This window comes from Sphaerodactylus townsendi, linkage group LG11 (assembly GCF_021028975.2).
Source record: "Sphaerodactylus townsendi isolate TG3544 linkage group LG11, MPM_Stown_v2.3, whole genome shotgun sequence".
NCBI classification, from domain to species: Eukaryota; Metazoa; Chordata; class Lepidosauria; order Squamata; family Sphaerodactylidae; genus Sphaerodactylus; species Sphaerodactylus townsendi.
Window position 1 is genome coordinate 10,076,144 of NC_059435.1, and position 21,988 is coordinate 10,098,131.

The window sequence follows — 21,988 nt, forward strand, 5'->3', positions numbered from 1 at the left end:
TAAGAACCAAAACAAATAAAGAAGCTCTCAGCCACCTCTGACCTATATGTGAACAATGTACTTGTGTTCAACACAAACAAAGCAAGGGTTTTGTGGGGTTTCCGGGCTGTGTGGCCGTGTTCCAGTAGCATTTTCTCCTGACGTTTTGACTGCATCTGTAGGCGAAATGTCAGGAGAAAAAGCTACTGGAACATGGCCATACAGCCCCGAAACCCTACGACACCCTCTTGATTCCAGCCGTGAGAGCCTTTGACAATACAACTAACAAAGCAAATTGAAAGAAAGAAAGAAAATAAAAGAAAGAAGGTTAGTTGGAAGACAGAAAACAGGTTTTCTCATCTCTTGTCAAGCAGTGTTGGAGGTCATAGTTGTGGTGATATGCGGCAGATGATTCAGGTCTAGCCGGTCTGTGCCCCCCCCCCCCCCGCCCCCAGCTCAGTTGCTAATTCTACAGCCCATGGAAAATGTATCAGTGAGGTTTCTTCTCTTGTGTTCTTGTTACTCTTGCTAGGTCAGGACTTGCCTGGAATACAAAAATAAAAAAAATAAGCCCAAGAAATGACAAACTCACACTAGAGACGGAATTGCTTTCACAGCCATTCTCTGAAAGCCAGTGCGGTATAGTGGTTAAAAGCAGCGGACTTTAATGCGAAAGAATGGAGAGTCAAACCTGGTTCTCCAGATTAGAGTCCACCTGCTCTTAACCAGTGCACCACACTGGCTCCCACAATATTTGGTGCTTATGCTAAGGCAAGTGTCATGTCCCCCCCTGGCATCGACCTCCCTTACCAGCATATCTTCAAATGTCACTTGTGCAAGCAATTTAATTAGTATAATATCCTCCATTCGGCTGATGCCCATCAAGAATAAGACTGCCTGATAAAGCTAGCAAACTTTAAACAAAGCACACTTCAGATTTAATTGCATTTGTTCCAGGCGATTAGAGAAGTTAGGACAGACATATATTTGTATATTTACTGCCCAGTTTTTATGGCTACAAAGTATCCTCTCCTGGGTCAAACGGACTGCGCAAGCAGCAAAGCAAAGAATGGGCCGAAATTGTTTTTAAATTAATAAGACTCACAATTCAAAAGGAAACTTAATGCGCAGACAGGCCCATTTCTCATCCTCAGATCTTTATAATGTTGGGCTTCCTGCAATTGATCTTTTTTTTATCTCCAAGTCAAATTGGGTCATCTTATATTCTAATAAGGAACACTGCCAAATCGGAGGTTGTTTAAATCCAGTGACCGAAGCTCTGAATTGGCAAGACAGACCTAAAAAGTGCCCTAAGTTTGCAGAAAAAGATATATGAAATCTAAGAAAAAAACACAGGTGTTAAAGCCTCCCCCCCCCGCCCTCATAGAAGGTGCTGCTGTAACTTTCAGCAATGGATTCCTTCAGTGGCTGTTGCTAGGCCACCAAAGGTTCCAGGCTTGGTTCTGTCAACAAAAGGCAAGGGGGCGGGATTTCCAGGGCTTTTAGACCTTTGAGGGAGACCTCATAGGGGTTAGACCTAGCTTGAGTTTCCAACTCCAGATTGGCAAGATTGGCCAACTTCTGCCCTCTCCAGGGCCTGGGGAGCCCAGGAGCTGGCCTGCTGCTGTGGCACTCATCAGAGTCACCCCAAACCCTGCCCTCCCCATCCCTCCCTGCTGGCTCTCGTAAGTAGGGCATTGGGGGGGGGGCAGGGGGAGGCGGTCATGCCCCCGGGTGCTATTTAAGCCCAGTACACCGCTGCTGTTTTGTTTCATTGTCCACTTTATGAAGATATTCAGGGCAAATTTTTCTTGCACTTGTGAGGAGGTAGAATGAACTATCCAATAAGTATAAGATATTGCTTTTGTTGAATAGTCAGAATCCAGTTCTTATCGACAAGGTTGTAAAATTTTTGCAGTCTATTATAAGGCCAGGGGAGCTTAACCTCCCAGGTTAAATTTTGCATTATCATTGGTTTTTAAATTTGTATTTTTCTTTTATTACCTGTTATGTAGACTCTGGGCTTTTACTAGTAAAGGACGGATTTGATTTACCGAGACACATAATACTATTTTTATGTACTAAGTAATAAATATGAGCAAAATGTCCAGTGTGATGATGGAGAATGAGAAAGAATTCTCTCGTATTACAGTTAATGGAAGAGATGGATATCTCTGTGCTCGGCACGTAAACGCATTGCTTACATGCTCTAGGTAGTACATTTTTTATCTCTCTTTTCCTCCAAGGATCTTAGGGTGGGATATCTCTCTCTCTCCCTTCCTTGTTTATTCTCACAATAAGGCTACGTTGAGTCTGAGCAGCTGGCCCCAACAACTCCATGGGAGAACGGAGATTTGAACTTGCATTGCTCAGGCCTAGTTGGTCACCCTAACCACTACACTGCACCATCTCCGTCAGCAGAAGTCAGGCCACCTTGTGTCAGGAGTGGCAATCGGGTTTTTCCTCTCTGTATTAGGATCCCCAGTGAGTACTGCGTTCCTCCTTATATATAGTAGGACTAAATAGCTTGACATCATCTTCTTGAAGGGGAAATAATCTTTGGTGGACCAATGGCAGAGAAGGGAGTAAATTTTGCCATTCGTCTCCGGAGCTGCTGCAGGTTGCCTCTGCATCTTTCAATTGAGGAACGGCTACTGAAAAAATGATCTTTCCCCTCTGGCCTCTTCTGCATAGCTTTAACATGATTTCCAATTTTTGGAAAGTGACAAAAGCATGGCACACAGGGATTTGGGTGGTAGATGCTCAGATCTACCTGGAAGTTCTGCTTTCTAACCGCGAGCAATTTTCCCTTATCTGCATTGAAGGGGGAAAAAACTATTATGGCCCCTTCCGCACACGCAAAATAATGCGTTTTCAAACCACTTTCACAACTGTTTGCAAGTGGACTTTGCCATTCCGCACAGCTTCGAAGAGCACTGAAAGCAGTTTGGAAGCGCCTTATTCTGCATGTGCGGAATGAGCCTTTGTAAGAGCTGAAAGGATCTATCCAACAGGAAATGGTCATGCCTTTCCTATTCAACTGACTGCGGACTCTGCTGCCATGCGAAGGGATTCTCGTGTTGGGTGTTGAAACGCTTTACTCTCACCTTACACTGAAACCCAGGTTGAGGCCTTGAATCCCAGCTCAAATTCATCTCTAGTTCCGCCAGTAGATGGGTTCCCTCCCCCTCCCCCACAGTACAGAGTCTACAGGCCGTTTGGACACCCTTGCTTTCTGCTGTGCTGTTTTTGACTCCGCCTCTCACCCTCTTGGCCTTCATTTCATAGGCTCTGGAGTCTTTAACATGTGACTCCGCTCACTCTTGTGGACTGATAGAACTTAAGTGGGCTCCTTGTCAGCAGTATATGAAGTCAGAGTGATCTTACCAGAAGTGACTCTTTGGATGACGATTGTATTGCGTTCTCAAGCAGCGTACAAACTTTGAGTTAAGAGAGGCGATGAGTGGAAATGGAAACAGGGACAAACAAGGGAAGAGTGTCTTGGATCCAGTAGAGCATGGGTGTCAAACTCGCGGCCCTCCAGATGTTATGGACTACAGTTCCCATCATCCCCTGCCAGCATCATGCTGGCAGGGGATTGATATGATCCAACTATCTGGTACGAGTTTGACACCTGTGCAGTAGAGCATCTCCATGGATAAAAGGATTTTTGCCCATGAAGCATGAATTCCTCAGCCCCTCTACTGCCCCCAACCTAAAATGCCCCTCAAAATGCTGTTGTTGAGGGACAGGGGGCACCCCCCCGAAGGAATAACATTTCAGCTGACATTTGAAACTGGAGTGAAAAGGGGGAGGTCAGAAAATCATGCTTCCCATGACCTAAACCAATATGTTACTCTTTTCCCTCCCACTCCTTTCCCTCCCAGGGAGCAGCAGTGGCGTAGGAGGTTAAGAGCTCATGTATCTAATCTGGAGGAACCGGGTTTGATTCCCAGCTCTGCCACCTGAGCTGTGGAGGCTTATCTGGGGAATTCAGATTAGCCTGTACACTCCCACACACGCCAGTTGGGTGACCTTGGGCTAGTCACAGTTCTTCAGAGCTCTCTCAGCCCCACCTACCACACAGGGTGTTTGTTGTGAGGGGAGAAGGGCAAGGAGATTGTCAGCCCCTTTGAGTCTCCTACAGGAGAGAAAGGGGGGATATAAATCTAAACTCCTCTTCTTCTTCTCCATAACATAAGGGGCATGGACCAGTGGCGCCAGCCACACCAACTACAGTAGCATAAGAAGAAGAAGAATTGGATTTATATCCTCCCTTTCTCTCCTGTAAAGAGACTCAAAGGGCTTACAAACTCCTTTCCCTCCCACCCCTCACAATAAACACCCTGCGAGGTAGGTGGGGCTGAGAGAATTCCAAAGAACTGTGACTAGCCCAAGCTGGCATGTGTTGGAGTGCACTAATCTAGTTCACCAGATAAGCTGGCATGTGCACTAATCCAGTTCACCCTGCTGGCACGTATTGGAGTGCGCTAATCTAGTTCACCAGATAAGCTTCCGCAGCTCAAGTGGCAGAATGGGGAATCAAACCTGGTCCGCCAAATTAGAGCGCACCTGCTCTCAACTACTACACCACGCTGGCTCTCTCAGTCAGCCTTAAGACCCCTGCCTTAGCACCTTAGTTGCGGGGAGGGGAGATTCCTGGGCCCAAGGCCTCTGAATCAGGAGGCAGACAGGTTACGAACATCAAAAGACAGTTCAAAAGCCACAGAAGATGAACCGCTTAAATAATTTGGAGAGAAATAGGGATGTCATAAGATGCAGGTACCAGAAAGCGTAAAGGTTGTAAAAATGGTCAAAGTAGATCATTACAACCAGCAATGATAACTGTTTAAAATAGCTCTGCTCCCACTTCTGGCTCCAGAAAATTCCAGAAAAGGACTCTTCCTAATGGGAATACAAATGTATCTGAAGGGAAGCTTGTAGTGTCTGATTATCTGCTCCTATATATGTTCACATATTTGCCGTATATTCATACTCTCTTTTATATTCCAGTCTTTTGTGATCTGACTTTCATGGCCCAAGACTGATGGGAAAGCGAACACAAACTTGTCAAACTTCAGCATCTGATGAAAGAAGAGAAGAGTTTGTATGTATATGTAACCCCCATGCCCAGAATGGATTGGCCCAGAATGGGTTGACCCAGTAACGGGGTGGAGACTCAGAGCAGCAGAAAGGCTGAAAAGTGCAGAAGACAAGGCTACCAGACTCGGACCTTGATTTCTATAAGCCCTTAACACCTTGTTAAGGTAACTGCAATATTGTTGGGAACTACTGGGAAGGTAGTTGTTTGTTTTTGCTGTGTTGTAAATGTTGGAGTTTATTGTTTCAGGGTTTCTTTTGTGGTTGTAATGGGTGAGAGTTCTCCGGGAGACCTTCATCATGTTGCAACCTGTTCATCAAGCCCTTGGAGTCTTCAGGAGCCAGCCAACTTGCAAAGAAGAATTTGGACTTGGCAATATCAGTAGACTGTAAATAGAAGGACTTGAAATGCAACCTGAACAGGACCTTGAATTGTAACGTTAAATGTTGATGTTTTAAAAGTGTAAATTGTAAAGAAAAGTAAACCATTTTGTTGTTTAAAAATTGTTGTTGCAACTCATTCCAAGTACTGCCCCACAGAACCCACAAGCTGAGGTTACATATACTCCACCTTTCTCTCCTGTTAGGAGTCTCAAAGTGGCTTACAAACTCCTTTCCCTTCCTCTCCCCACAACAGACACCTTATGAGGTACGTGGGGTTGAGAGAGTCTGTGTCTGACCCATGATCACCCAGCAGGCTTCAGGTGTAGGCAGTGGTGTACCTAGCCAAACTGGAGCCCTGGGCAAAACCTGAGAAAGAAAGAAAACAAACATTGGCAGGAAGGGGGTGGATTTAAAAGGAAAATCTGGGGAAATGCCTGTGGTCAGGGGGTGCCTGCTGTCAGGGGTGCAATTATTAAGATAGCAGCACCAAAATTTCAGAGTATCTTCGTGAGACCCTACTGATGATACTACCCAGGTTTGGTGAAGTTTGGTTCAGGGGGTCCAAAGTTATGGACCCTCAAAGGTGTAGCCCCCATCTCCTATTAGCTCCCATTGGAAACAATGGGGGATGGGGGCACTCCCTTTGGGAGTCCATAACTTTGGACTCCCTGAACCAAATCTCACCAAACCTGGGTGATATAATCAGGACAGTCTCCTGAAAAATCCCTGAAATTTTGGTGCTGCTATCCTAAAAACTGCACCCTCTGCAGGCCAAAAATGGAAAAACACTGAAAATATAAAAAAATCCCACAAACGAACTTGCAGTTTTTGCGCCCCCCACAAGGCGGGGCCCAGGGCAACTGCCCACTTTGCCCAATGAGAGGAACGCCTCTGGGTGTAGGAGCGGGGAAACAAATCCAGTTCACCACATAAGAGTCCACTGCTCATATTGTTACCCACTGCCAGGGGTAACTAGAAAGTGATTTCAGAGTGATTTCAGCTTTGTCAGCAATGAGCGATAGTGATTTCAGAGTGATTTCAGCTTTGGCAGCAGTGAGTGGATGCAGAGGCAGGCTGCCTTCAGAGCAGAGGTTCTTTATTGTGATTTCAAGCTCTTTCCAGGCCAGACTGCCCAGTACAGAACGAAACACAGCCCTTTTTATACAGTTTTTCACCCAATCAGAGGAGGAAGGGGGCAGTCCCCTGCCACATAATACAGACAATTTTAAAACAAAGAGGAGGAAGACAGTCTTTTGTTTTTGCTGATGGGATTAAGTCCCAGAAGAAAAGGCTGCCAATGAATCTTGAGATCCTAGAAGTGGAAACTTCAATAGTCCAATGGGTCTTGAGATCCTAGAAGTGGATATTTCAATAGTCCAATGGGTCTTGAGATCCTAGAAGTGAAAATTCAAATAGTCCAATGGGAAGTAGGGTGATGTCCTTCAAACAGCCAAGGCACTACTTGTAAGTCCAAAAAGGTCTTTTGTTGGGGTTGACAAACTTATCAGATTGTAAGAAGGAGTTGTCCTTACTTTGCATTTTCTGATCTACTTCCTTGTTACCTAGCTAAAATAAAACTACTAAAAATCCTAAGAGGCTTCTTCCATTAATACAATAAAGTAAGAAGAATATTTCTAATCCATTTCTCTTCTTGTCTATCACTTAAAGTAACTCTATAGAATCCCTTAACCTTATGACAAAGAACCTCCAATACAGTACAAGCCCATATAAACATATAAGCAAGAGAATCCTAAATTAACAGTAACAAAACCTTAAAGCAACTGGAGAACCTAGCTAAAGTATAATCCTAAACATTTGGCAAATAATAAATCCAACACTGAGGGGCTTACAATAAACCTTAAAAGGGAAAAAGGCAAGAAGGAAACCATGTGAAATATCAGCGCATTTGTATATACATGTTCTTTTCAGGACTTGTGGGGGCTTTTGGACAACACTGGTCTCTTTGCTCTCATCCTTAGCCAGTGTAGTTCGGTGGCAGGCTCAGGAAAATATTTTTCCTATTCTCCTGCTGGTAACAGTGTGGAGGAGTGGGGAATCAAACCTGGTTCTCCAGATTACAGTCCACTGCTCTTAACCAATACACTATGCTGCTTGGGACATCTTTGTCTGTTAGTCAGAGCAAGCTACTTTTCTACATAGTCAATATTTACCTTGTTTGGTGGTGCAGTTTGCTAAAGAGAGAACATTTGAGCTGGTTTTTGCAGAGAAACCAAGATATTTCCCTTAGAATGCATCAAATGTGTGTTTTCCTTTTGGCAAAATGGAAACTTGTGGCTGGTAAAGGAACTGAAGATGTTATGAAGGTTTCCTTAATATATACAACTGCTGGTCAGCACCGAACACTGTTTAGGATTCTTGTCCAATGACAAGATGCTTATTTGCACGGGTGCTTGTAAATCAGTCTTGGAGCCAATTGTTTTCTGCAAATGCCGGAATGCAGTTTTAATATGCAGCCAGAGAGCTGATTCGTGTTCTCCGAAAGAGGCTATCAGATGGTGCCGAAAAACCTGGCAAATTATTCATTTGTTCTTTCTCCGGCAATGAATCGCTTTGATGAAATCTAAGCAAGCGTTATATGAACCACCTGAAGTCTCAACCCATCTGTGCGTGCCCTCTCATATATAAGGAGGGGTGCCGGGGAGACTGAGAAGCTCAGAGATGCTGTCTGATATTCAGAACCATTGAAGTAATTACTCCCAGCTATTTGTGCGAGATTCTAATAAACCCAATAAACCGAGGCAGCCCTGTAGAAGCAGCAGAGAATGACCCTCCGGTCTCAAGGGCTAGAGGCTCAAAAGGCATCAGAAAGCCCCAGGGAAATCTTCAACTGCTGCCTAATCTGGCAATCTGAGCCCTTCGGAGGCAGGGTGGTATACAAATAATAATAATAATAATAATAATAATAATAATAATAATAATAATAATAATAATAATAATAATAATAATAATAATAATAATAATAATAATGGCACAAACTATGGCACAATCTATGGCACAAACCAGCTGAGGTCATCCCAGTGGTAATCGGCACGCTGGGCGCCATCCCAAAAACACTAGGGCAGCACTTGAAACATATTCGAATTGACAAAATTAACATCTGTCAAATTCAGAAGGCAGCCCTGCTGGGATCTGCATGAATACTACGCCGATACATTACAACTTCCTAGGCCTCTGGGTGAGGCTCGAATTGTAATGAAGGGCAACAACCAGCTAAAGATCTGGCAGCTGTAAAATCTACAACAACAACAACAACAACAACAACAGCAGCAGCAGCAGCAGCAGCAGCAACAACAACAACAACAATAATCTACAGGTCTTCAGTATGTCTGGAAGGCAGCTGACTCTAGTGCCAACATACAGGAAGCAGGATGTGGCTCAGGCCATGGGAAGTACCTATGCTCAAACTGTGGCTTCAGGCCAGAGGCATATCGGGGGGAATGGTGCCTGGGGACAACACCTGCTCCAGGCACCTCCTGCCCCCTGCACTTGGGGGTGGGGGCGGCTCAGGTGGGCACCACAGCAGCAGGCCAGCTCCTTGGCTGGCCTGCTGCCACAGCCCCCTTCTGAGCCCCCCACTGCCTCCCTGCAGGCCACCTCTTGCCCTCCCCAGGCCCTGCAGGGAGCCTGCCTGCAGGGAGGCAGGTGGGCAGGGTGCTGTGGCGGGTGGCCTAGGAGCTGGCCTGCTGCCACCGTGCCTGTCAAAGCCGCCCCCCAACCCCCGCCCCCGAAGGCCTGGGGAGGGAAGGAGGTGGCTTGGACAGGCGCCATGGCAGCAGGCCAACTCTGTCTTTAGGCCTATGCACTCCCACACACGCCAGCTGGGTGACCTTGGGCTAGTCACAGCTTCTCGGAGCTCTCTCAGCCCCACCCACCTCACAGGGTGTTTGTTGTGAGGGGGGAAGGGCAAGGAGATTGTAAGCCCCTTTGAGTCTCCTATAGGAGAGAAAGGGAGGATATAAATCCAAACTCTTCTTCTTCTTCTTCTTCTTCTTCTTCTTCTTCTTCTTCTTCTTCTTCTTCTTCTTCTTCTTCTTCTTCTTCTTCTTCTTCTTCTTCTTCTTCTTCTTCTTCTTCTTCTTCTTCTTCTTCTTCTTCTTCTTCTTCTTCTTCTTCTTCTTCTTCTTCCACTTTCCTCATGCCGACCCAACTCTTCCAAGCGGGGTCAACTTGGGGGAGGTGGGGGTGGGGGATGATTTTGCAGCCCCTCAGCTGTTGCGCCTGCGGTCATTTGACCCTCCTGTCCCTGGGGACAGTACACCCTTGCTTCAAGCCCATCCTGGGCATTGTGAACGGGTCGGGGCCAAGGGATGCATGCCTAGAGGTGAGGCAGCAACAGCTCAATGTCTAGAGATCTTCTCTTTCATCCAGTTCCTCCCTTAACTTTTCTGTGTAGGCTGTGGGGATTTTAGTAGTTAATTCATTGAAGTTTTACTGCCATCAGGATATGTTTCACTGCATTGCACTTTAATCAGTCTCGTGAGCAAATAAGAGGGTGTGAGTGAGTGACTGAGAGAGATTCTTGCCCAAACGTGTTGATTTCCTTCCTGCCTAGTTCCTGGAAAGCAGGGAAGGCAGCAACAGCCAGGGCACACGGTGCAAGCTTATGCAGAGTGACTCCAGTCTAACCTCACTAAACTTTAGCTTTGCCCAAGTAGAATTATAAGGCCAGAGAAGGGATTGGTCTTGTTTGGCATAATCACAGTCTGCAGCCCTTCGAGGGTGGGTGGTATACCAAATTTAATAAATAATAATAATAATCCTGGGGTGCTGTGTGGTTTCCGGGCTGTATGGCCGTGTTCTAGCAGCATTCTCTCCTGACGTTTCGCCTGCATCTGTGGCTGGCATCTTCAGAGGATCTGATAGTTGGAAAGGAAAGCAAGTGGAGTGTATATACCTGTGAGTAAAGGTCAATAGGTGAGGCCATCTGAATGGGAGTGGCCTGGCAAGTGAGTAACCATGAAGTGTAGCATGTGAGTAACAAAAGAGATACCAAGATCAATAGGTGAGCCATCTGAATAGAAGTAGTCTGGCCTTTGTTCCCTTTGATTATCTGTAGTCATCCTGTGCCTGCCTGGAGCTGATTAGTCACTCTAAAAATAATTCCCATCAGGAAAATGGAGTACAAGTTGAGAGCTCTTCCAGCAACCCTGTGAGGTAGGTGGGGCTGAGAGAGCTCAGAAGAACTGTGACTAGCCCAAGGTCACCCAGCTGCTGTGTGTTGGAGTGCACAGGCCAATCTGAATTCCCCAGATAAGCCTCCACAGCTCAGGCAGCAGAGCGGGGAATCAAACCCGGTTCCTCCAGATCAGAGTGCACCTGCTCTTAGCCACTACGCCACTGCTGGGCAATAAGTGAGGAAAGGAAGAACAAGATGGGATGACCTTAGTCTTTATACAAAGCTGACTGAGGAGGTTGAGGATGATGAGGTGACAGCAACCCCTTTTTCCGTTATCTGTTTGCGGGAGGCAGGGACGAGTTGAAAAGGGAATCAGGCACATTTTGTCCCAAACGGCAGAATGACAAATGCTAGAATAAACGGTGATCTGTGCTTGATGAGTACAGTGACCTTAAACTGCTCGAAATAAAGAAAGTGTACCAGCCCTCTCTATTTTCTTCTCCCTGCTTTTATTCTCTGTAAGTGCTTGAAACCAGGGAGGAAGAAGAAAAGACAGATCTATGTGTCCGGCGCCGGGGAGGGCTGCTGTCTTTGTACAACTCACTTCTACAAAAGAATAAAAGGTTACTCAGCAATAGCACGGTTTTGCTCGCAGCGCACAGATTTAATTCCCTGAAGCATCTAGAAATGGCTACTGTCACAGGTCAGTATCGGGGTCTCTAAGATCTGAACCAGTAGTGTGTGGCTGAGGCCGAGACCTAGACTAGCTATCTACTTCAAACTGCCAGCCTCAAACTACTGATACTTGGAGCAGTAGCAGGAGTGTGTGGGGGGGGGGGAAACACCCTACCATGACATCCCTTCTGAGAGAAATTGGAATTAACATAGGGTAGCTCTGTGGTTTTACCATAGAGTTTCTGGCCATTCCTACAGCTACCTTGCATCACTTCTGTTTTTCTCCAGAAGAGGTATTGTAGCAAACAAGACACTGACCTCAGGAATGAGCCAAGCCTCTTAAGCAGAGGTGGGATCCAGCAGGTTCTCACAGGTTCCTGAGAGTAGGTTACTAATTATTTGTGTGTGCCAAGAGGGGGTTACTAATGGGTGATTTTGCCTCGTGATTTTTGCCTTAGGGACGCCCCTCCTCTCAGCAGTAGCGCGCAGAACTTGAAGCAGTCTAGCAGGAGGTGCACCGGCGTGTGTGGCAGCCTGCGCCTGCGTGCATTCGTTTCCCGCCCAAGGACCAACACAGCAGCTGTGTCCTTGCCACAGACCCGCCCAGGAATGCCTAGCCACGCCCCCATCATGCCCCGCCCAGCCCCATTGGTGCTATGCCACAGTTTGAATCCCACAACCATGAGAACTTGTACTAAAATTTTTGGATCCCACCACTGCTCGTAAGTCAAGAAAGTATTACTTCATTCCGAAAATATAAAGAAAGGAACACAAGGCTGAAAGGAGTTCTGTATAGAAACATGGCCAACCAGTTCACCCCAGCTCACCCCTCCTTCCGATTCCAGCACCCTGAAAATATAGTGCAAATGGAAGACTGAGAAATATCCTGATCTCAATGAATGGATGCAAAAATTAACTGAATTATGGCGAAAGTAACATCCTTTATACATAATAGACCAATCTCAGAATGGACTGCCTTTTTAAATTACAGAGTTGAAGCTTAAGAATAAAGTTACATCAAAGGAGAAGGAGGAAGATTTAGATAATATATGCTTTGCAATAAATATGTTATTAGAGAGGAAGATATATTGAAAAGAGAAAGTCGTGCAACTCAAAAAGACCATTAACTATTAAAATGTAAATTTAAACAGGAAGCTCCATGTGTGTTTTATGAATATGAATGTTTATCTGTTTGTGTACTGGAATAAAACATTAAAAACTTTTTTTAAAAAATGGAATGAACAGTAGCCTTTTTTTTCTGAGTCTGTGTATCTTGCTCATCATGAATGGGAATTTCATTAACGCTGCTAACAGCGCTTGTTCATTTGATCTAGCGGCTGGATCATATAAAATGGATTTTGCTATTAATTATGGATGGATGTTTTATTAATATTTGGGAAGTGATGTCTGAGAACAATGCCAGCTGCACCTATAGCCGGATGATAATAGAAAGACGATCTGTGCGGCTGGAGAAAGAAAGCGGAGCTCTTCCCTTTCTTACCTATCAAAATAAAAGCTGACATCTCAGAGAATAATTCAAAAGCAGTCTACTTGGAAGTTAGTCTCATTGTGTCCCATTGGACCTACTCCCAGGAAAGTATCCGTAGGATTGAAACACTTGTCATTCAACTGGCACAGCTGCACTAGTATTGCCCCGTTCCCTTGAAGGAACCGTCACTTCAGTTGGACAAAGGCTACTTACAGGTGAGTTGTATCCACCCAAATCTCTCCAGAGTGCCTTGTTTAAATGGCCAAATAACTATATGGCAGTGACAAGTTCAAAAGGTACCAAAGAAGACTCCAATCATTTGTGACAATATTGGTGTTTGGTGAAAAGATTTAGTCCAGTCACAATTCTCTCCAAACTCTGTCAGCCCCACCTACCTCACAAGGTGGCTGTTGTGGGAGAGGAAGGGACAGGAGCAGGCACGTAGCAGGCGCCGCCATTGCAGTCATGTGGGGAGGCGTGGCAGGGTGTGTGTCGAGGGCATGTCGGCAGCGTGTCAAAATGGGGAGGAGGCGGGGAGGGCCCGCGCGGGCAGTTCATGCCCCGGGCGCAGTTCCAGTGGTGGGATCCAAAAGTTTTAGTAACAGGTTCCCATGGTGGTGGGATTCAAACAGTGGCGTAGTGCCAATGGGACTGGGCGGGGCATGACGGGGGCGTTGCTGGGCATTCCGGGGGCGGGGCATTAATAATTTCTCTGTGACTGTAAGAAACTCTTACTGTAAAAAAAAGTTCCTAATTTCCATCTGGTATCTTTCTGTCCATAATTTAAACTCATTACAGCAAGTCCTATCGTCTACTGCCAACAGAAACAACTACTTCTCCTCTAATTGACTGCCTGTCAAATACTTAATACTTTCAAATACTTAAGTTTGTTTCTAGAAATCCAAAGAAGGAGACTTTCCTTAAACAAGGAACTTTACCATATTTCTAAAACATGTTTTTAAAACAGCCCAACAGGGAGAATTATCCCGTTTTTTACCTTCGCTAACCAGCCACATAGGAAACAACAGGACTTTATGATTTTGGGACCTAATGGAATTTCTAACGAAAAAGTGGACCCAGTTAGTAACCCCCTCTCGACACACACAAATAATTAGTAACCCCCTCTCGGGAACTGGTGAGAACCTGCTGGATCCCACCTCTGCGCAGTTCCCCCTCCCTTCATCACTGGAAAGGACTTTGTAAGCCTCTTTGGGCCACCTCACCGGAGAGAAAATGGGGTATAAATTCAAACTCTTATTTTTCCTCTTCTACCCTTACTCAGGGCGTTCTGGTAAAAATGAGGTTATGTTGGCCTCCGTTAAGTGGAAGTGAGAGAAAATGTGCCAGATTTCTCAGCTGTTCTAGTGGTCCCTGTCACTTAGTATTGGTTTTATGTCTCTGGTACGCTGTAGAGTGTGTAAATGTTTTTGATGAACAAATAGATGTGAGGCTTTGATGTGTTGACACAGTGTTAATAACCCCATCAGACTCAAAATTTAATGGCGTATTTTCCTTGGCTATGAAGTTCCTCAGCCTATCATGTGCCTCAGAGGTAGGTCAAGAAGTTAACTTTCCCCTTGAGGGGAAATTCAACAGTTTCATGCTGTGACCATCAACACTGCTTACTTATGGGAAAACTGAACCCAATAGGAAATACTGACATGCAAAAATACTGACAGTCAGGTTGGGTGTAACAAAAATGTCTACTTGTGTGCAGCCTACAGCTACTTTAGGCTTGCACAGTTCTACAGCTAGAGCCATCTAACAACAGAGGAACGTGGTACACTTAGCCCCAAGTACATCCACTTAGCATAGTTTCATTCCCTGGAATACAAGTGCCCACTGCAAGTGACTGAAGATAGAAAGATTGCTGAGCGCTCTTCCACGAATCTTTGCTAGAGGGACATCCCCGCACAGCTCAGCCCAATAGAGTTTTTGTACGAATGGAACAGCTAAGTAAAATTATCCAGAAATAACACTGGCAGAATTGTCCTTTGAAAAGAAAGATAACACAGGGTGCAGATCCCACAAAAGGAGGATCCAGAGGTGGGATCCAGCAGGTTCTCACAGGTTCCCGAGAGTAGGTTACTAATTATTTGTGTGTGCCGAGAGGGGGTTACTAATTGGTGATTTTGCCACGTGATTTTTGCCTTAGTTACGCCCCTCCTCTCAGCAGTAGCGCGCAGAACTTGAAGCAGTCTAGCAGGAGGTGCACCGGCGTGCGTGGCAGCCTGCGCCTGTGTGCATTCGTTTCCCGCCCAAGGACCGGCACAGCGGCTGCGTCCTTGCCACAGCCCCGCCCAAGAATGCCCTGACCCCGGAATGCCCGGCCCCACCCCTGGAATGCCCCGCCCCCGGAATGCCCCACCTAGTCCCATTGGCGCTACGCCACATTTTGAATCCCACCACCATGGGAACCTGTTACTAAAATTTTTGGATCCCACCACTGGGAGGATTGGCAATCTCGTTCTATCTTCCGTCACTTCTAGTGGGCGCTTGTAACCCTGGTAATGAAAGTATGCCATGTGGATGTACTTGGGGCGAGGTTTCTTTGTGGTTAGACATTTCTAGCTGTAGAACTGTGCAAGGCTGGAGCGACTGTAGGCTGAATACGTGTAGACATTTTTGTTACACCCAGCTTTATAGGGTGCTGTTCTGATTGTTACACATTAAATTTTGCATGTCAGTATTTTCTAATGGGTTCAGTTTCGTCATTGTTTATGGCTCAATGTTTCTTTCTGAACCCACAGTTTGCAAGTATACTTACGGGAAAGCCAGTGAGGTGAAGTGGTTAAGAGCAGTGGACTCTATTGTGGAGAACTGTGTTTGATTTTCCACTCCTGCGCATAAGTGACAGACTCTAATCTGGAGAATAGGGTTTGATTCCCTTCTCCTACACCCAGAGGTGGGATCCAGCAGGTTCTCACCAGTTCCCGAGAGTGGGTTACTAATTATTTGTGTGTGCCGAGAGGGGGTTACTAATTGGGTCCGCTTTTCCGTTAGAAATTCCATTCGGTCCAAAAATCATAAAGTCCTGTTGTTTCCTATGTGGCTAGTTAGCGAAGGGAGAAAACGGGATAATTCTCCCTGTTGGGCTGTTTTAAAAACGTGTTTTAGAAATATGGTAAAGTTCCTTGTTTAGGGAAAGTATCCTTCTTTTGATTTCTAGAAACAAACTTAAGTATTTGAAAGTATTAAGTATTTGACAGGCAGTCAATTAGAGGAGAAGTGGTTGTTTCTGTTGGCAGTAGAAGATAAGACTTGCTATAATGAGTTTAAATTATGGACAGAAAGATACCAGCTGGAAATTAGGAACTTTTTTTTACAGTAAGAGTTTTTTACAGCAACAGAGAAATTATTAATGCCCCGCCCCCGTCATGCCCCGCCCAGCCCCACTGGCGCTACGCCACTGTTTGAATCCCACCACCATGGGAACCTGTTACTAAAATTTTTGGATCCCATCACTGCCTACACCTTAAGCCTGCTGGGTGACCTTGGGCTAGTCACAGTCCTCTTCGAACTCTCTCAGCCCCATCTACCTCACAAGGTATCTGTTGTGCAGAGTGGAAGGGAAGGCTATTGTGACTCCTTATAGACTGAGATAAACGAGGTGTAAAAATCAAATCTTCTTTTTCTTATGGTGGTCTGTAGAGTTTTCAATGCCATTGCCATTGCCCGCCTCTGTGTAGCAACCGAAAACATTCTTAGAGGTCTCCCAGCTGAGTACTAACCAGGCATGACCCTGCTTAGCTTCTGAGATTTGACAAGATTGGGTAACCTGGGCTCTCCAGGTCAGAGCTCCAGATTACTGGCTGAAGCCTGATGCTATCTGAAGAAGAAGAAGAGTAGAAGAAGAAGAAGAGTTTGGATTTATATCCCCCCCTTTCTCTCCTGCAGGAGACTCAAAGGGGTTTACAATCTCCTTGCCCTTTCCCCCCTCACAACAAACACCCTGTGAGGTAGGTGGGGCTGAGAGAGCTCCGAGAAGCTGTGACTAGCCCAAGGTCACCCAGCTGGCGTACGTGGGAGTGTACAGGTTAATCTGAATTCCTCAGATAAGCCTCCACAGCTCAGGCATCAGAGCTGGGAATCAAACCCGGTTCCTCCAGATTAGATACACGAGCTCTTAGCCTCCTACGCCACTGCTGCTCCTGAAGCTGTTGTGCTTGGACTAGATAATCTTGTAAGTTTTATTGCTATTGCTTTCATTGAGAGAAGTGTCTTGTAAGGCCAATTTAGAAGACAAACAGATGCTTTGAATTCTGTCTTTAACCCTCACAACAGTCTTGTAGGTTGACATCATTACAGATGGAGGAAAGGAAGGCTTGAGGCTCAAACCACAAGGACTTGCCTTAATAAGAATTCTAGTGTCTTCTAGAAGGTAGAGACATAGCCCTCAAAGACCCTAACCACTGAAATAGTCTAATCCAGCCTCCAGTTATGGCAGTAAGACGCATTGACTTTAATGGAAACAGCAGGAAGTCTAGATTTAAATATACAATTGAAAATCCACTTATTTCACTGACTACAGTACATTTAAAGAAGAGGAACGACCTCTTAGGAGGAAACGAAGGGTATTCCTTACATACACAGAGATCAATTGAAACAATTCAATTAGAAAGCAACATGCGACAAAAGCCCTTTTAAAAAAAATTGCTACCACGTTGTGTTTATTTGTTGCTGTTATGGATTCTTTGAATGGCTGGCAATCTACAGTAGATGTAACCTCAGCTTGTGGGTTCTGTGGGGCAGAGGTTGGAATGAGTTTGCAACAACGATTTTTAAAGACAAAATGGTTTACTTTTTTTTTACATATAACATCAAACATCAACATTTAACATCACACTTCAAGGTCCTGTTCAGGTTGCATTTTCAAGTCCTTATATTTACAGTCTACTGATACTGCCAAGTCCAATTCTTCTTTGCAAGTGGGTTGGCTCCTGAAGACTCCAAGGGCTCGATGAACAGGAGTCAACGTGATGAAGGCTTCCAGGAGAACTCTCACCCATTACAAACATAAAAAGAAACCCTGAAACAATAAACTCCAACATTTACAACATAGCAAAAATAAACAACTACCTTCCCAGTAGTTCCCAACAATATTGCAGTTACCTTAACAAGGTGTTAAGGGCTTATACAACCAAGATCCGAGTCTGGTAGCCTTGTATCCTCTAACTACATGAGATCTACAGCCTCTTGCTGCTTTGAGTCTCCACCCCTTACTGGGTCAACCCATTCTGAGCATGGGGGTTACAAAGACATGAGAGAAAGAGCAGAGTAAGACAGTTCTGGTGAAAGGGCACCAAAACTGTTGATAAGATGTTGCAGCAAATCACCCCCTCCCACATGTGAACCAAAGCAGCAGAAAGAGTCCAGCCTTAGAGTCCATCCCAGCCACAGAGCTCAGAGGCCAGAGTCTCAGGTAAGCAGCACCTGCATAGAATGAAGCGCTCCCCAATTCCCCCCTCCCAACTAACAGCAGTCCTGACACCTTTTCTGGTGATCAAAGAGGTCAAAGGTCCTTTGGATCCAAGCTGTTGACTTTGGTATGATCTTAGCAGTAGTTGGGTCTGATCCAAAAACCATGGTGATGGTGGGGGAAAATTCAGCCAAGGACCTATCTTGTTCCAACAGGGTTATTTCATTAAGTTGGGCCACAATAGTAACACCGTTCTCTCATATATAGTTCAATTTACTAAGGAGGGACGTCAGCCTCCAGGTGGGAGCATGCTGGAAGGGGCTGATGGGAATTGTAGTCCATAACATCTGGAGTGCCAAAGGTTCGCCACCACGGACCTAGGTGCTCCCTGGAACTACAGTTCATCTCCAGACATGGAGAAAATGTATGCTTCGAAGTGTAGACTCTGTGGCATTGTATCTCAACAAGGTTCCTGACCTCCCCAGACTCAATCCCCACATCTCCAAAAGTTTCTCAACCTGGATCTCGCAACCTTACCCCTCCATTCCCCATTGGTGGCCAGAGGGGACCTGGCAATTCTAGCACTAAGGGATTTCGAAACTGAGGTGTTGTTCACCAACATCCTTGCTCTAATGTTGCAGATAAACGACTGGGCAAGCAGAAGATCTCTGGTTGCCATGGAGATGAGCTACTCTAAGGACTAGGCAGAACAGGTGAAGGGGGGCCTCGGAAAGGAAGAGAGAATATATTCAGAGTCCCAGGAAAGGAGGGATCAAGGGCCTGAAGCAGAGCTGTCTGTCTGTCCAACTTCTCCAAGCAAATGGTTGGGGTGGTATAGTGAGAAGGGTGGTAAAGAGCCATAAACCTTCACAGATATTGAGTCTGCACGTCTGTTGCTTTGAGAACTCTGCGGGATCATCATTAGTTGGCTGTGACTTCATAGCACACACATGAAAAGGGAAGGGAATATTAGAAGAGTTAGGACTGGAGCCAGGGAGGGAGATAATGGAATTAAAAGAGAGGAATGGTACAGAGTAACTTTGGCCCTTTCCACACGGCCAGCTGAGGGGAGGTGCATCAGCACAGTTCATGCCAATGCACCCCACAGGGCCATTCCCATGAACGGCCCCACTAGCTCCACAGCCGGAGGCACTGCCTTCACATGAACTGCACCGCTCCCAATTGCCTCCTACCTCCTGTTGCCTTCCATCACTCTGTGGAGGCCAGGGGACATGCCCCCGTGGCCATGGCAACGCCTCCGGGGTCGGAGGCCAGGAGGCATGTCCCCTGGCCTCTGTAGAGGACGGCAGTCAAGAGGAGGTAAGAGGCGGAAAAAAGCAGCGCGGGGAAAATGTCGCCTTCCACCTGGTGCCGTTTGCTCGGCACCGGGCGGAAGGAGACATTTCCCCCAAAGACTCCCTCAACAAGCGAGTCAAGAAAACACCGGTGTTTTCTAAACTAAACTACATATATATTTAAGGATGTTTGTAGAAAAGCAGAATAGTTAAAAGCACTGAAATACTAATACACACTAATAATCATTAACTTTGTTTATCTTTTGCGATTTATTTTATGTTCCCCTACAGTGATGACGTAGCAACAACTGAAAGAAGAAAGAAAACTAATCACCTGTTTTTTAAATAAAACTTAGTTATAGGGTTAAGGTTTAATAAATAGAACAGAATAAAGTTTGGAATTAGTATATAACTAGTTGTTTTTAAAAAGAAGGGGATAAGCTGATGGGGAAGTCGTGGGGAGGGGAGGGGGGTTAGGTGCAGGGGGTAGAAGAGGGAAGACGGGGGGAAGTTTTTGTACACCCTTCAGAAAGTAAAATTTGTACTTTAAAAACCTATTTTGTTCTTGTAGTAAGTTCCTCGACTACAATATTATAGGGGAGGGAACAGTATAGAAGGAAATAGTGGATAAAAACTTAGAAGTTATAACCGATAAGGATAATGTATTTTAATGTTTCAGTCCTGACTTACTGTATACCTCGCCTTTTGAAAAAGAGAGGGACCTCTGATAGTTTTTTAATACTTTTTTTGTTTTTCTTTTGTTCTATTATGGGTTTTTTGGGGGGGATATTTGATAATGTTTAACTCCTCTTCTATTTTCAATATCATGTAACCTATGTTATATATGATTGTTTTATATAATGGTGAAAATCAATAAAAATATAATTTAAAAAAAGTGTGTGTGTGTGTGTGTGGGGGGGTATTCGCTGCTGCAGCTGTGCGAACACCTCCCCCACACCGGCATTTTTACCAGCCCCTCACTGCTCTAAATGGCCCATGCAGAAGGGGCCGTAGAAAAAGGCGACCTATAACTCACCTTGCGATTTGAAATAGCCACCTGAAACTTTGGTTGCTAGCTTCTAGTAGGGGTTAATGGAACCAGAGAAATATCCTTAACCTCGGGGCATCCATGATTGGAGATTTCTCTGTGGGGACAGGTTTGTGGTTTCTTTCTTTGAACAGCTGGTGCCTGCATTTAATTTATTGGGTCTTGGATGGTGTTCAAAGTCAGAAGAAAGACCAGGTTTCATTTTGCTGTCTTTGTTTTTGCCCACGAGCCCCGGGCGGTTGCTTTGTGCCATTCCTGCAATGGATTTACAGTGGTGCCATCTCATGGCGAGCAAGTTCAGGGTAAGGTTACAATATATTCAGGGGCCATTTTCTTTCAGATGCGTTTATGTCAAGGCAAAGAGCTTTTCCCTGAAGGCGCTCTAAAAGCTGTGCAGCTGTACCAACTCTGCCTGTCACCTAATCTGCAATATCATGACCCTTGTGGTAACCTGTAGTTTAATAGCTTCTGAAAAGCAGACCTGAGTTTCTGTGGAGTTCAAGGCCCAGACTGAAGAAGAAGAAGAAGAAGAAGAGGAAGAGGAAGAGGAAGAGGAAGAGGAAGAGGAAGAGGAAGAGGAAGAGGAAGAGGAAGAAGAGGAGCCGGATTTATATCCCACTTTACTGCACGGAGTCTCGAAGCAAGGAGTCTCACAACCCCCTCCCCTTTCCCCTCCTCAAAACAGACATGTTGTGAGGTAGATGGGGCTCAGAGAGTTCTGAGAAAACTGTGACTAGCCCAAGATCACCCAGTATTTATACCCCACCTTTTTGTAGCCATATTCAAAGTAGCTTACAAAATACAATAAAATACAATAACAATATAGCCAATAAGAATGAAACACAATGCGATACCACGAAATACCATACAATCAAACCATGCCAACAATCAATAAAATATACCTTGCTAAAATTTAGATGTTTGCTAAAATCTAGATGTTAAAAGCTACTCAGAATAAAACATCTTCACCTGACAACATAAGGAGGGCAAGGAAGGAGCCATCAGACTTCCATAGGAAGAATATTCCAAAGTCTGGGTGCCATCACCGAGAAGGCTCTCTCCTGGATCCACAACAGAGATACAGATGGAATGGAGAAACAGCCCTCCCCAGATGATCTTAGAAAATGGGCAGATATATATGGAATAGACAGCTGACTTGCCCCAGTGCCAGTTTCCTTTTGTCCATCCTAAACCTCTTTCTCAACTTTCACTGGGTGCCCCCATGGTCTAGTATTATGGGGGAAGGAGAAAAATCTCCCTCTGTTGACTTTCTCCACCATATGATGATGATGAAGAAGAAGAAAAGAGGAGGAGGTGGAGGAGGAGGAGGAGGAGTAGTAGTTTGGATTTATATCCCCCCTTTCTCTCCTGTAGGAGACTCAAAGGGGCTGACAATCTCCTTGCCCTTCCCCCCTCACAACAAACACCCTGTGAGGTAGGTGGGGCTGAGAGAGTGCCGAGA